The following is a 12,106-nucleotide window of genomic DNA, read 5'->3' on the forward strand; positions in this document are numbered from 1 at the left end:
AAAAATGAGGGAGTTGGTAGAAGGTCTTTCTGTGCAGAAGCTTGTCCCAGTCACTCCCCTACCCCTCAACCTTCAAAATGGAGAGTGATTGGCACTTACCTTCAGACAAGCAACACACCACACACACACAGCCAAACCAAGAAGAATCATTGTACGGAAATCCAGTAAGTCTCGAGGAGAAACCTAGGGTGTTTAATGCGGTGTTGACAGCTCAGAATAAAACTTTTATTATTCTGACATTTATAAGCCCCCCATCCTTCCCTGCCAAGAATCACCCAAACACTCACCCTGCAGTCATTCCTGACAGAAAACCCTAAAAGTCCTTCATGGTTCAGCTCAGGGAAGCAGACACGGCAGCAGAGGAAACCAGCATGATTACTGAGGTCGTTGGTCTGCTATTCTATAAGCACATCACCAGCAGCCCTAGAACTATAGAGACAGTTAAAAGCCTGAGACAGCATAAACAGTAGGTGACTCCAGACAGCAGGAAATTAGAATGGCACAATAGAGTCATTTAAAAAAATCGATTATAGTTAATTTATAATACTATATTGGTTTCAGGTATACATAGTGATTCAGAATTTTTATAGATAATACTCCATTTAACATTATTACATTGGTTACATTCTCTGTGCTGTACAACATATCCTTGTACTTCATTTTATACATAGTAGTTAGTGACTTGGTCCCCAACCCTATCTTGTCCCTCTGTCTCCCCAATGGTGACCACTAGTTTGCTCTATTTCCGTGAGTCTGCTTCTGTTTTGTTATATTCATTTTACTTTTTCAATTTCACATATAAGGGATAACATAAAGTATTTGATTTATTTCACTAAGCATAATGCCTCCAGGTCCATCCATGTTATTGCAAATAGCAAAATTTCATTCTTTTCGTGGCCGAGTAATATTCCATTGTATGTATCTGTGTGTGAGTGTGTGTGAGTGTGTGTGTGTGTGTGTGTGTGTGTGCACCACATCTTCTTCATTCATCTGTTGAGGGACACCTGGCTTGTTTCCATATCTTGGCCATTGTAAATAATGCTGCTATGAGCATTGAGATGCATTTATCTTTTTGAATTAGTATTTTTATCTTTTTTTGGCTATATATCCAAGATGGAATTGCTGGGTCATATGGTAGTTCTATTTTCAGTTTTTTGAGAAACCTTATTGTTTGCCACAGTGGCAGCACTAATTACATTCCCACCAACAGTGTACAAGTTTCCTTATTCTCCACATTCTTGCCAGTATTTGTTATCTGTGGTTTTGTTGATGATAGCCATTCTGACAGGTATGAAGTGATATTTTCTGGTTTTAATTTCTTTGATTAGTAGTGGTGTTGAACATCTTTTCACATCCCTATTGGCCATCTGCATACCTTCTTTGGAAAAGTGTGTTAAGTCTTCTGAACATTTTGAAATTGAGTTGTTTGTTTTGATGTGGAGTTGTATGAGCTGTTTATATATTTTGGATATTAACCCCTTATTGGACCTATAATTTGCCAATGTTTTCTCCCATTCATTAGGTTGACTTTTCATTTTGCTGAGGTTTCCTATGCTGTGCAAAAGCTTTTAAGTTTAATTAGGTCCTGTTTGTTTATTTTTTCTTTCATTTCCTTTGCCTTAGGAGATCCCCCAAAATAATGCTGTGACTTCTGCTTATGCTTTCTTCTAGGAGTTTTTGGTTTCTGGTTATGTATTTGGGTGTTTAATTTATTTTGAGTTTACTTTTCCATATGTGTAAGAAACTGTGCTAATTTCATTCTTTTACATGTTACTGTCTAGTTTTCCCAGCACCACTTATTGAAGAGACTGCCTTTTCCATATTGTGTATCCTCACTTCCTTTGTCAGAAATTAGTTGACCATAAAGGTGGGCTCTCTGATACAATAGAATCTTTAAAAACTCTAGAGATGTCCTCAGAGAGATCTGGCAAGACACTACCTCTATAGAACAAGAAAGTTGCTAGTGGAAAGAGACCAAGGGGAAAATCGGAAACAGCTTTTGGATATTAAAATAGTGTGCTAAGTCGTTTCAGTCGTGTCTGACTGTTTGCACCCCACGGACTGTAGCCTGCCAGGCTTCTGTGTCCAAGGGATTCTCCAGGCAGATACTGGAGTGGATTGCCATTTTCTCCTCCAGGGGATCTTCCCAACTCGAGATCAAACCCGCGTCTATTACGTCTCCTGCATTGGCAGGAGACTTCTTTACCACTAGTGCCACCTAGGAAGCCCTTAGGGATATTAAGCATATGATAGATAAAAGTAAGATTCAAGAAACCACTTGGAAGATAACATTGAGAAAAGCCCCTAAAATGTAAGGCAAAAATACAGAGATAGGGAAAGAGAAAATAAGTGACACAGAAGATCAACTTCTTATGATGAAGACTTCTGACTATTCTCCAAAAGCTGTCCACCTATTTTATTTGGAGCACTTAACTAGTATTTCCCAGTCTCCTTTGCCATTAGGTGTAATCCTTTCATGTAAGTTCTCGCCAATGGAAAATGAGCAGAAATGGTACATGACGTTCCTCAGCCAAGGCACTCAGGAAAGCAGGCATGCCTTCACATCATTTTCTTTCCCTTTTTCACCAACTGTAACCTGCAGGAACCCAACTTTGATGGTTGCAGACTATACAATGTCCTAGTGTGGATTTGCCAGATAAAACACAGGACACCAAGTTAAATTTTAATTTCAGATAAACAATGAATCATTTTTAGTTGGATGCACATTTCACAGCTGTTGATGAGACAGAAATACTTTTTTTTGTACTCCAAACCACTGTGTTGTTTGGTCTTTTTATTACAGCACCCTAATCTTTCATCCTGATATTTACAGGTGAGTTTCTACTATAATAAGACTGTGACTCATCATACTATGTATGATGTCTTACTCTTGCCATTGTTCATCTCTCCTCCACATTTTAGCATCTCTAAAGTTAAAATACATCCAATAATTGAATGTTTTAGATAAAATAAAATACCATATTATAAGAAAGAGAGGAGGTCATGATCTCAGCAAGACAGTGGAATAGGAAATCCCAGGCATCAGTCCTAAACCGAGACGCCAACTTAACAACAATGTATGGACCAAAATACCTTTTTTGAGAACTCCGGAAAGCCACATGCAAGCACAGCTCAACTTGGGTTGTTTTTCTGGGGTTGGGATGAGAGTAGGAAGGAGAGTGGAATATGCATGCAATGTTCTGGCTTTTCAGAGGGTTGCCCAAGGGACTAGTTTCTGTTTCACTTGATTTGCGATACTGATGGGGAGCCAAAATACTTGAGATGCCACTGAGCACAACATACTTTGTGATCCTGCTAGGTGAGGTGGCTTCAGTTCAGTCACTCAGTTGTGTCTGACTCTTTGCCACCCCATGAACTGCAGCATGCCAGGCCTCCCTGTCTATCACCAACTCCCAGAGCTTACTCATGTCCATTGAGTCGGTGATGCCATCCAACCAGCTCATCCTCTGTCGTCCCCTTCTCCTCCCACCTTCAATCTTTCCCAGCATCAGGGTCTTTTCCAATGAGTCAGTTCTTCATATCAGGTGGCCAAAGTATTGGAGTTTCAGCTTCAGCATCAGTCCTTCCAATGAACACCCAGGACTGATCTCCTTTAGGATGGACTGGTTGGATCTCCTTGCAGTCCAAGGGACTCTCAAGAGTCTTCTCCAACACCACAGTTCAAAAGCATCAATTCTTCGGCGCTCAGCTTTCTTTATATAGTCCCACTCTCACATTGATACATGACTACTGGGAAAACCATAACTAGGTCCATGACTATCCGGACCTTTGTTTGCAAGGTAATGTCTCTGCTTTTTAATATGCTGTCTAGGTTGGTCATAACTTTTTTTCCAAGGAGCAAGCGTCTTTTAATTTCATGGCTGCAGTCACCATCTGCAGTGGCAGTAGAACCAGAGAACATTCAGTACCACAGACAGACACCAGAGGGAGCAAGAGATTGCAAAAAAGAAAACGAAACCAGCATGTGCCTGCGTGCTAAGTCGCTTTAGTTGTGTCCAACTTTTTGCAACCCTATGGACTGTAGCCTGCCAGGCAACAGTATATGGACTGTATATGGGATTCTCCAGGCAAGAATACTGGATTGGCTTGCCATGCCCTTCTCTAGGAGATCTTCCTGACTCAGGGATCAACGTATTTTGTGATCCTGCTTGGTTGAGGTGGCTTGATGCTGTAGCACCAGTGAACTTTCAGTGCCCACAGACAGACACCAGAGGGAGCAAGAGATTATGAAAAAGAAACCAGCAGCCCTAATTGGAAAATTTGCTACACAAGCTCGGAGAAGTTGTATCCACCAAATATGTTTTCAGAGATCCCCAGAATCTCTCGTGAGGCTAACTATTAAAGGTCTTCCCCTGAATGAAGTCAGTCCATTAAAACAATCCGGAATATGATGCATGAACAAAAGGAGGAGACCAACAAAGAGAAACTATATAAAAAGAAACAAATTCTGCAGCTACAGAATGCAATTAGTGAACTGAAATCTTTTTAGAGGGGTTCAACAGCACACTTGATCAAACAGAAGAAAGAATCAGCAAACTCAAAGAAGGTCATTTGAAATTATTTAGAGTCAGAGGAACAACAACAAAAAAGAAAAGTGAAAAAAAGCTAAGGGACTTATGGGATAACACAGAGCAAACCAATATATGCATTATGGGAGTTCCAGAAAGAGAAAAGAGAGAGAAAAGGACAGAGAGCATGTTTGAAATGATGGTCAAAAATCTCCCCAAACTGAGAAGGATTGGTGTTAATTCTTCTTTAAAGACTTGGTAGGATTTTCCTATGAAGCCATCTAGTCTTGGACCTTTTGTTGTTGGGAGCATTTTGATTACAGATTTAATCTTCTTAGTAGTTATTGGTTTGTTCAGATTTTCTGTTTCTTTGTGATTCATCCTTGATACATTGTATGTTTCCAAGAATTTATCCATTTCTTTTCAGTTCAGTTCAGTTCAGTTCAGTCGCTCAGTCGTGTCCGACTCTCCGCGACCCCATGAATCACAGCACGCCAGGCCTCCCTGTCCATCACCAACTCCCGGAGTACACTCAAACTCATGTCCACAGAGTCGGTGATGCCATCCAGCCATCTCATTCTCCGTCGTCCCCTTCTCCTCCCGCCCCCAACCTTTCCCAGCATCAGAGTCTTTTCCAGTGAGTCAACTCGTCTCATGAGGTGGCCAAAGTATTGGAGTTTCAGCTTTAGCATCAGTCCCTCCAATGAACATCCAGGATTGATCTCCTTTAGAATGGACTGGTTGGATCTCCTTGCAGTATAAGGGACTCTCAAGAGTCTTCTCCAACACCACAGTTCAAAAGCATCGATTCTTCGGCGATCAGCTTTCTTCACAGTCCAACTCTCACATCCATACATGACCACGGGAAAAACCATTGCCTTGACTAGACGGACCTTGGTCGGCAAAGTAATGTCTCTGCTTTTTAATATACTATCAAGGTTGGTCATAACTTTCCTTCCAAGGAGCAAGCGTCTTTTAATTTCATGGCTGCAATCAGCATCTGCAGTGATTTTGGAGCCCAAAAAAACAAAGTCTGACACTGTTTCCACTGTTTTTCCATCTATTTCCCATGAAGTGATGGGACCAGATGCCATGATCTTTGTTTTCTGAATGTTGAGCTTCAAGCCAACCTTTTCACTCTCCTCTTTCACTTTCATCAAGAGGCTTTTGAGTTCCTCTTCACTTTCTGCCATAAGGGTAGTGTCATCTGCATATCTGAGGTTATTGATATTTCTCCCAGCAATCTTGATTCCAGCTTGTGCTTCTTCCAGCCCAGCGTTCCTCATGATGTACTCTGCATATAAGTTAAATAAGCAAGGTGACAATATACAACCTTGACGCACTCCTTTTCCTATTTGGAACCAGTCTGTTGTTCCATGACCGGTTCTAACTGTTGCTTCCTGACCTGCATACAGGTTTCTCAAGAGGCAGGTCAGGTGGTCTGGGATTCCCATCTCTTTCAGAATGTTCCACAGTTTATTGTGATCCACACAGTCAAAGGCTTTGGCATAGTCAATGAAGCAGAAATAGATGTTTTTCTGAAACTCTCTTGCTTTCTCCATGATCCAGCGGATGTTGGCAATTTGATCTCTGGTGCCTCTGCCTTTTCTAAAACCTGCTTGAACATCTGGGAGTTCACGGTTTACATACTGCTGAAGCCTGGCTTGGAGAATTTTGAGCATGACTTTACTAGCGTGTGAGATGAGTGCAATTGTGCGGTAGTTTGAGCATTCTTTGGCATTGCCTTTCTTTGGGATTGGAATGAAGACTGACCTCTTCTAGTCCTGTGGCCACTGCTGAGTTTTCCAAATCTGCTGGCATATTGAGTGCAGCACTTTCACAGCATCATCTTTCAAGACTTGAAATAGCTCAACTGGAATTCCATCACCACCACTAGCTTTGTTCGTAGTGATGCTTTCTAAGGCCCACTTGACTTCACATTCCAAGATGTCTGGCTCTAGGTCAGTGATCACATTATCGTGACTATCTTGGTCGTGAAGATCTTTTTTGTACAGTTCTTCTGTGTATTCCTGCCACCTCTTCTTAATATCTTCTGCTTCTGTTAGGTCCATACCATTTCTGTCCTTTATCGAGCCCATCTTTGCATGAAAAGTTCCCTTGGAATCTCTAATTTTCTTGAAGAGGTCTCTTGTTTTTCCTATTCTGTTGTTTTCCTCTATTTCTTTGCATTGATCACTGAGGAAGGCTTTCTTATCTCTCCTTGCTATTCTTTGGAACTCTGCATTCAGATGCTTATATCTTTCCTTTTCTCCTTTGCTTTTCGCCTCTCTTCTTTTTACAGCTATTTGTAAGGCCTCCTCAGACAGCCATTTCGCTCTTTTGCATTTCTTTTCCATGGGGATGGTCTTGGTCCCTGTCTCCTGTACAATGTCACGAACCTCCGTCCAGAGTTCATCAGGCACTCTATCAATCAGATCTAGTCCCTTAAATCTATTTCTCACTTCCACTGCATAATCATAAGGGATTTGATTGAGGTCATATCTGAATGGTCTAGTGGTTTTCCCTACTTTCTTCAATTTAAGTCTGAACTTCGCAATAAGGAGTTCATGATCTGAGCCACAGTCAGCTCCTGGTCTTGTTTTCGCTAACTGTATACAGCTTCTCCATCTTTGGCAATTTGCTGGCATATGATTTTTCACAGAAGTCTCTTATGAGTCTTCTTATTTCTGTGGCATAAGAAAGGTAGATAGATAAGATATAAAAGGCATCTACTGGAATGGAAGAAGTAAATTTTTCTCTATTTACAAATGAACTGAACTTACATGTAGAAAACCCTGAAGACTTCAAGAAAAAACTGTTAGAACTAATAAATTCAGTACAGTTGTAGAATAAAAAATCAGCATACAAAAATCAGTTGCATTTCTAACAACACTCCTATATATTAACAGTGAATTAGCTGAAAAGAAAATTAAGAAAACAACCCCATTTACAATAGCATCAAAAAGAATGAGATATGTAGGAATAAACTTGACTAAGGAGGCAAGAGACCTACACCGAAAACAACAAAACATTGCTGAAAGAAACTGGGTGCAAATAGATGGAAAGACATCCCATGTTCATCTTGGGGAAGATAGTGTTTTAAAGATGTCTATACGTGGTCATGTATGGATGTGAGAGTTGGACTGTGAAGAAAGCTGAGCGCCAAAGAATTGATGCTTTTGAACTGTGGTGCTGGAGAAGACTCTTGAGAGTCCCTTGGACTGCAAGGAAATCCAACCAGTCTATTCTAAAGATCAATCCTGGGTGTTCATTGGAAGGACTTATGCTAAAGCTGAAACTCCAATAACTTGGCCACCTCATGCGACGAGTTGACTCACTGGAAAAGACTCTGATGCTGGGAGGGATTGGGGGTAGGAGGAGACGGGGACGGCAGAGAATGAGATGGCTGGATGGCATCACTGACCCGATGGACATGAGTTTGAGTGAACTCCGGGAGTTGGTGATGGACAGGGAAGCCTGGCGTGCTGTGGTTCATGGGGTCGCAAAGAGTCAGACATGACTAAGCGACTGAACTGAACTGAACTGAATACTACCCAAAGTATAACTTTGGGTCCCTTAGCCTTTCTTCACTTTTCAATGCTATCCCCATCAATATCCTGACATTATTAACAGAAATAGAAAAAAATCCTAAAATTCACATGGAACCACAAAAGGCCCCCCAATGTTTCTTAAAGCAACCTTAAGAAAGAAGAACAAAGCTGGAGGCATCACACTTTCTGATTTCAAAATACATTAATATTATGAAGCATTAGTAACCAAATAGTAAGGTTTCGGTACAAAGACAGACATATGGAACGATGGAACAGAATAAAGAGCCTAGAAAGAAAATGACACACAGAGTCACCTGATCTTTCACAAGACAGCCAATAATGCCCACAGCTAACATCATTCTCAGTGGGGAAAAGCTGATAACATTCCCTCTAAGATCAGGAAAAGACAAGGATGCCCACACTCACCACCTTTATTTACAGAGTTTTGGAAGTCTTAGTCACAGCAATCAGAGGTGAAAATAAAGGGAATCCAAATTTAAAAGGAAGATGAGAAATTGTTACTCTTTGCAGATGACATGATACTGTATATAGGAAATCCTAAATGCAACTAGAGATTATCATACTAAGTGAAGTCAGTCAGAAAGGGAAAGACAAATACCATATGGTATCCCTTATATGGGGAATCTAAAATGTGGCACAAATGAACCTACCTACAAAACAGAAGAAGACTTCGTGGACATAGAGAACAGACTTGTGGTAGCCAAGGGGGATGGGCAGGGAGAGGGAGGGACTGGGATTTTGGGGTTGGCAGAGGCAAACTATTACATTTAGAATGGATAAATCACAAGGTCCTAATGTATAGCACAAGGAACTATATTCAGTAGCCTGTGATAAACCATAATGGAAGAGAATATAAAAAAGGATGCATGTATAACTGAGTCACTTTGCTGTATAGCAGAGATTGGCACAACACTGTAAATCAACTATCAGTTCAGTTCAGTTCAGTCGCTCAATCATGTCCTACTCTTTGTGACCCCATGAAGCACGCACACCAGGTCTCCCTGTCCATCACCAACTCCCAGAGCTCACTCAAACTCATGTCCATTGAGTCGGTGATGTCATCCAGCCATCTCATTCTCTGTCGTCCCTGTCTCCTCCCACCCCCAATCCCTCCCAGCATCAGAGTCTTTTCCAGTGAGTCAACTCTTCACATGAGGTGGCCAAAGCTGTGGATGTGACTGGTGATAGAAGCAAGGTCCGATGATGTAAAGAGCAATATTGCATAGGAACCTGGAATGTTAGGTCCATGAATCAAGGCAAATTGGAAGTGGTCAAACAGGAGATGACAAGAGTGAACGTCGACATTCTAGGAATCAGTGAACTAAAATGGACTGGAATGGGTGAATTTAACTCAGATGACCATTATATCTACTACTGTGGGCAGGAATCCCTTAGAAGAAATGGAGTAGCCATCATGGTCAACAAAAGAGTCCGAAATGCAGTACTTGGATGCAATCTTAAAAATGACAGAATGATTTCTGTTCATTTCCAAGACAAACCATTCAATATTACAGTAATCCAAGTCTATGCCCCAACCAGTAACGCTGAAGAAGCCAAAGTTGAATGGTTCTACGAAGACCTACAAGACCTTTTAGAACTAACACCCAAAAAAGATGTCCTTTTCATTATAGGGGCCTGGAATGCAAAAGTAGGAAGTCAAGAAACACCTGGAGTAACAGGCAAATTTGGCCTTGGAATACGGAATGAAGCAAGGCAAAGGGTAATAGAGTTTTGCCAAGAGAACGCACTGGTCATAGCAAACACCCTCTTCCAACAACACAAGAGAAGACTCTACACATGGACATCACCAGATGGTCAACACAGAAATCAGATTGATTATATTCTTTGCAGCCAAAGATGGAGAAGCTCTATACAGTTAGCAAAAACAAGACCAGGAGCTGACTGTGGCTCAGATCATGAACTCCTTATTGCCAAATTCAGACTTAAATTGAAGAAAGTAGGGAAAACCGCTAGACCATTCAGATATGACCTAAATCAAATCCTTTATGATTATACAGTGGAAGTAAGAAATAGATTTAAGGGTCTAGATCTGATAGATAGAGTGCCTGATGAACTCTGGACGGAGGTTCGTGACATTGTACAGGAGACAGGGACCAAGACCATCCCCATGGAAAAGAAATGCAAAAAAGCAAAATGGCTGTCTGAGGAGGCCTTACAAATAGCTGTGAAAAGAAGAGAAGCGAAATCAACTATACATCAATTAAAAACAAATCCTAAAGATATCAGAAAACTACTAAAACTCATCAATTAATTCAGTAAAGTTGTCAAACACAAAATTAATATACAGAAATCTGTTGCATTTCTATACACTAACAATATCAGAAAGAGAAATTAAGGAAACAATTCCATTTACAATTGTATCAAAAAGAATAAAATGCCAAGGAATAAACCTACCTAAGTGGGCAGAAGACTACTCCCAAAACTATAAGGCGCTGATGGAAGAAACTGAAGGCAACAGAAACAGATGGGAGGAAATATACTGTGTTCTTGGACTGGAATAATCGGTATTATTAAAATGCAATCACATGCAATCATACCCAAGGCAATCTACAGATTCAGTGCAATCCTATCAAATAACTGGGTTGGCCAAAAAGATCATTGGGTTTTCCATAACATCTAGTTATGTGAAAAATGCCATTGGTATTGGGTTAGCCAAAAAGTTCATTCAGGTTTTTCCGAACTAATACCAATGGCATTTTTCACATAAATAAAACAAATAATTAAAAATCTGTACAGAAATGCAAAAGATCCCAGATAGCCAAAATAATCTTGAGAAAAAAAGAATAGAGCTGGAGGAATCACTCTCCATGACTTGCACTCATGGAACAATGTATGCCAAACATATGAACTAACAATGTGAATGGACATGCGAACGCACATTTGCCTCTTTGAAAGTTTGCAACTTGAAGGTTTGTATGTAGGATACTTACTGTGATGAAAATAAAAGCAAAAATAAATGGGACATAATTAAACAATACATTTTGCACAGCAAAGGAAACCTAAACAAAAAGATACCTATGTACCAGGAGAAAATATTTGTAAATGATGTATCAGACAAGGGATTAAATTCTAAAATATATAGACAGCTTATACAGCTCAATATAAAAAAAAAAACTCAATCAAAAAATGGGCAGAAGACCTAAATAGGAGTGTTTCATTTTTCCAAAGAAAACATACAGATGGCCAATGGGCAATGAAAAGATGCTCAATATTGCTAATTATTAGAGAAATGCAAATCAAAGCTACATCATTGTAGCTCTGTCACCTCATACCAGTCCAAAAGGCCATCATCAAAAAGGCTGCAACTAATAAATGCCGGAGAGGATATGAGGAAAAGGAAAGCCTCCTTCAGTGTTGATGGGAATGTAAATTGTGCTGCCACTATGGAGAACAGTATGGAGGTTCCTTAAAAAGCTAAAAATAGAGTCATCATTGGAGAAGGAAATGGCAACCCACTCCAGTGTTCTTGCCTGGAGAATCCCAGGGACGGGGGACCCTGGTGGGCATCTGTCTATGGGGTCACACAGAGTCGGACATGACTGAAGTGACGCAGCAGCAGCAGCAGAGTCATCATATGACCTGGCAATCCTACTCCCGGTGTATACCTGGAAATGACAAAAACTCTAATTTGAAGGGACACATGCATCCTAATGCTCATAGCAGTGCTATTACTATATACTTGGCATATTATTATATACCAAGACATGGAAGCAACCTAATGTCCCCAACAGATGAATAGATAGAGAAGATGTGATATATACACGATGGAATATCACTCAGCCATAAAAAGTGAAATAATGCCATTACAGTAACATCACTGGACCTAGAGATTATCACACTAAGTGAAATGTCAGACAAATATCATATGATATCACTTATATGTGGAATCTAAAAAAATGATACAAATGAACTTATTTATAAAACAGAAATAGACTCACAGACATTGAAAACAAAGGTACGGTTACCAAAGGGGAAAGGGCAGGA

General features: G+C 40.4%; 1 long non-coding RNA gene across 1 annotated transcript in view; it reads right to left on the bottom strand.

The window, feature by feature from the left end:
• LOC129540829 (uncharacterized) overlaps positions 1-12,106 on the bottom strand; it is a 39,660-nt gene that overhangs the window by 289 nt on the left and 27,265 nt on the right. The window contains exons 2-3 of the long non-coding RNA XR_016037168.1: positions 288-429; positions 100-183 (exon numbers count right to left, since the gene is read on the bottom strand). This is a non-coding gene — a long non-coding RNA (uncharacterized LOC129540829). The remainder of the gene's footprint in view (positions 1-99; positions 184-287; positions 430-12,106) is intronic.

The sequence above is a fragment of the Moschus berezovskii genome, chromosome 4, assembly GCF_049115385.1.
Source record: "Moschus berezovskii isolate FMDL1 chromosome 4, NW_MosBer_1.0, whole genome shotgun sequence".
NCBI classification, from domain to species: domain Eukaryota; kingdom Metazoa; phylum Chordata; class Mammalia; order Artiodactyla; family Moschidae; genus Moschus; species Moschus berezovskii.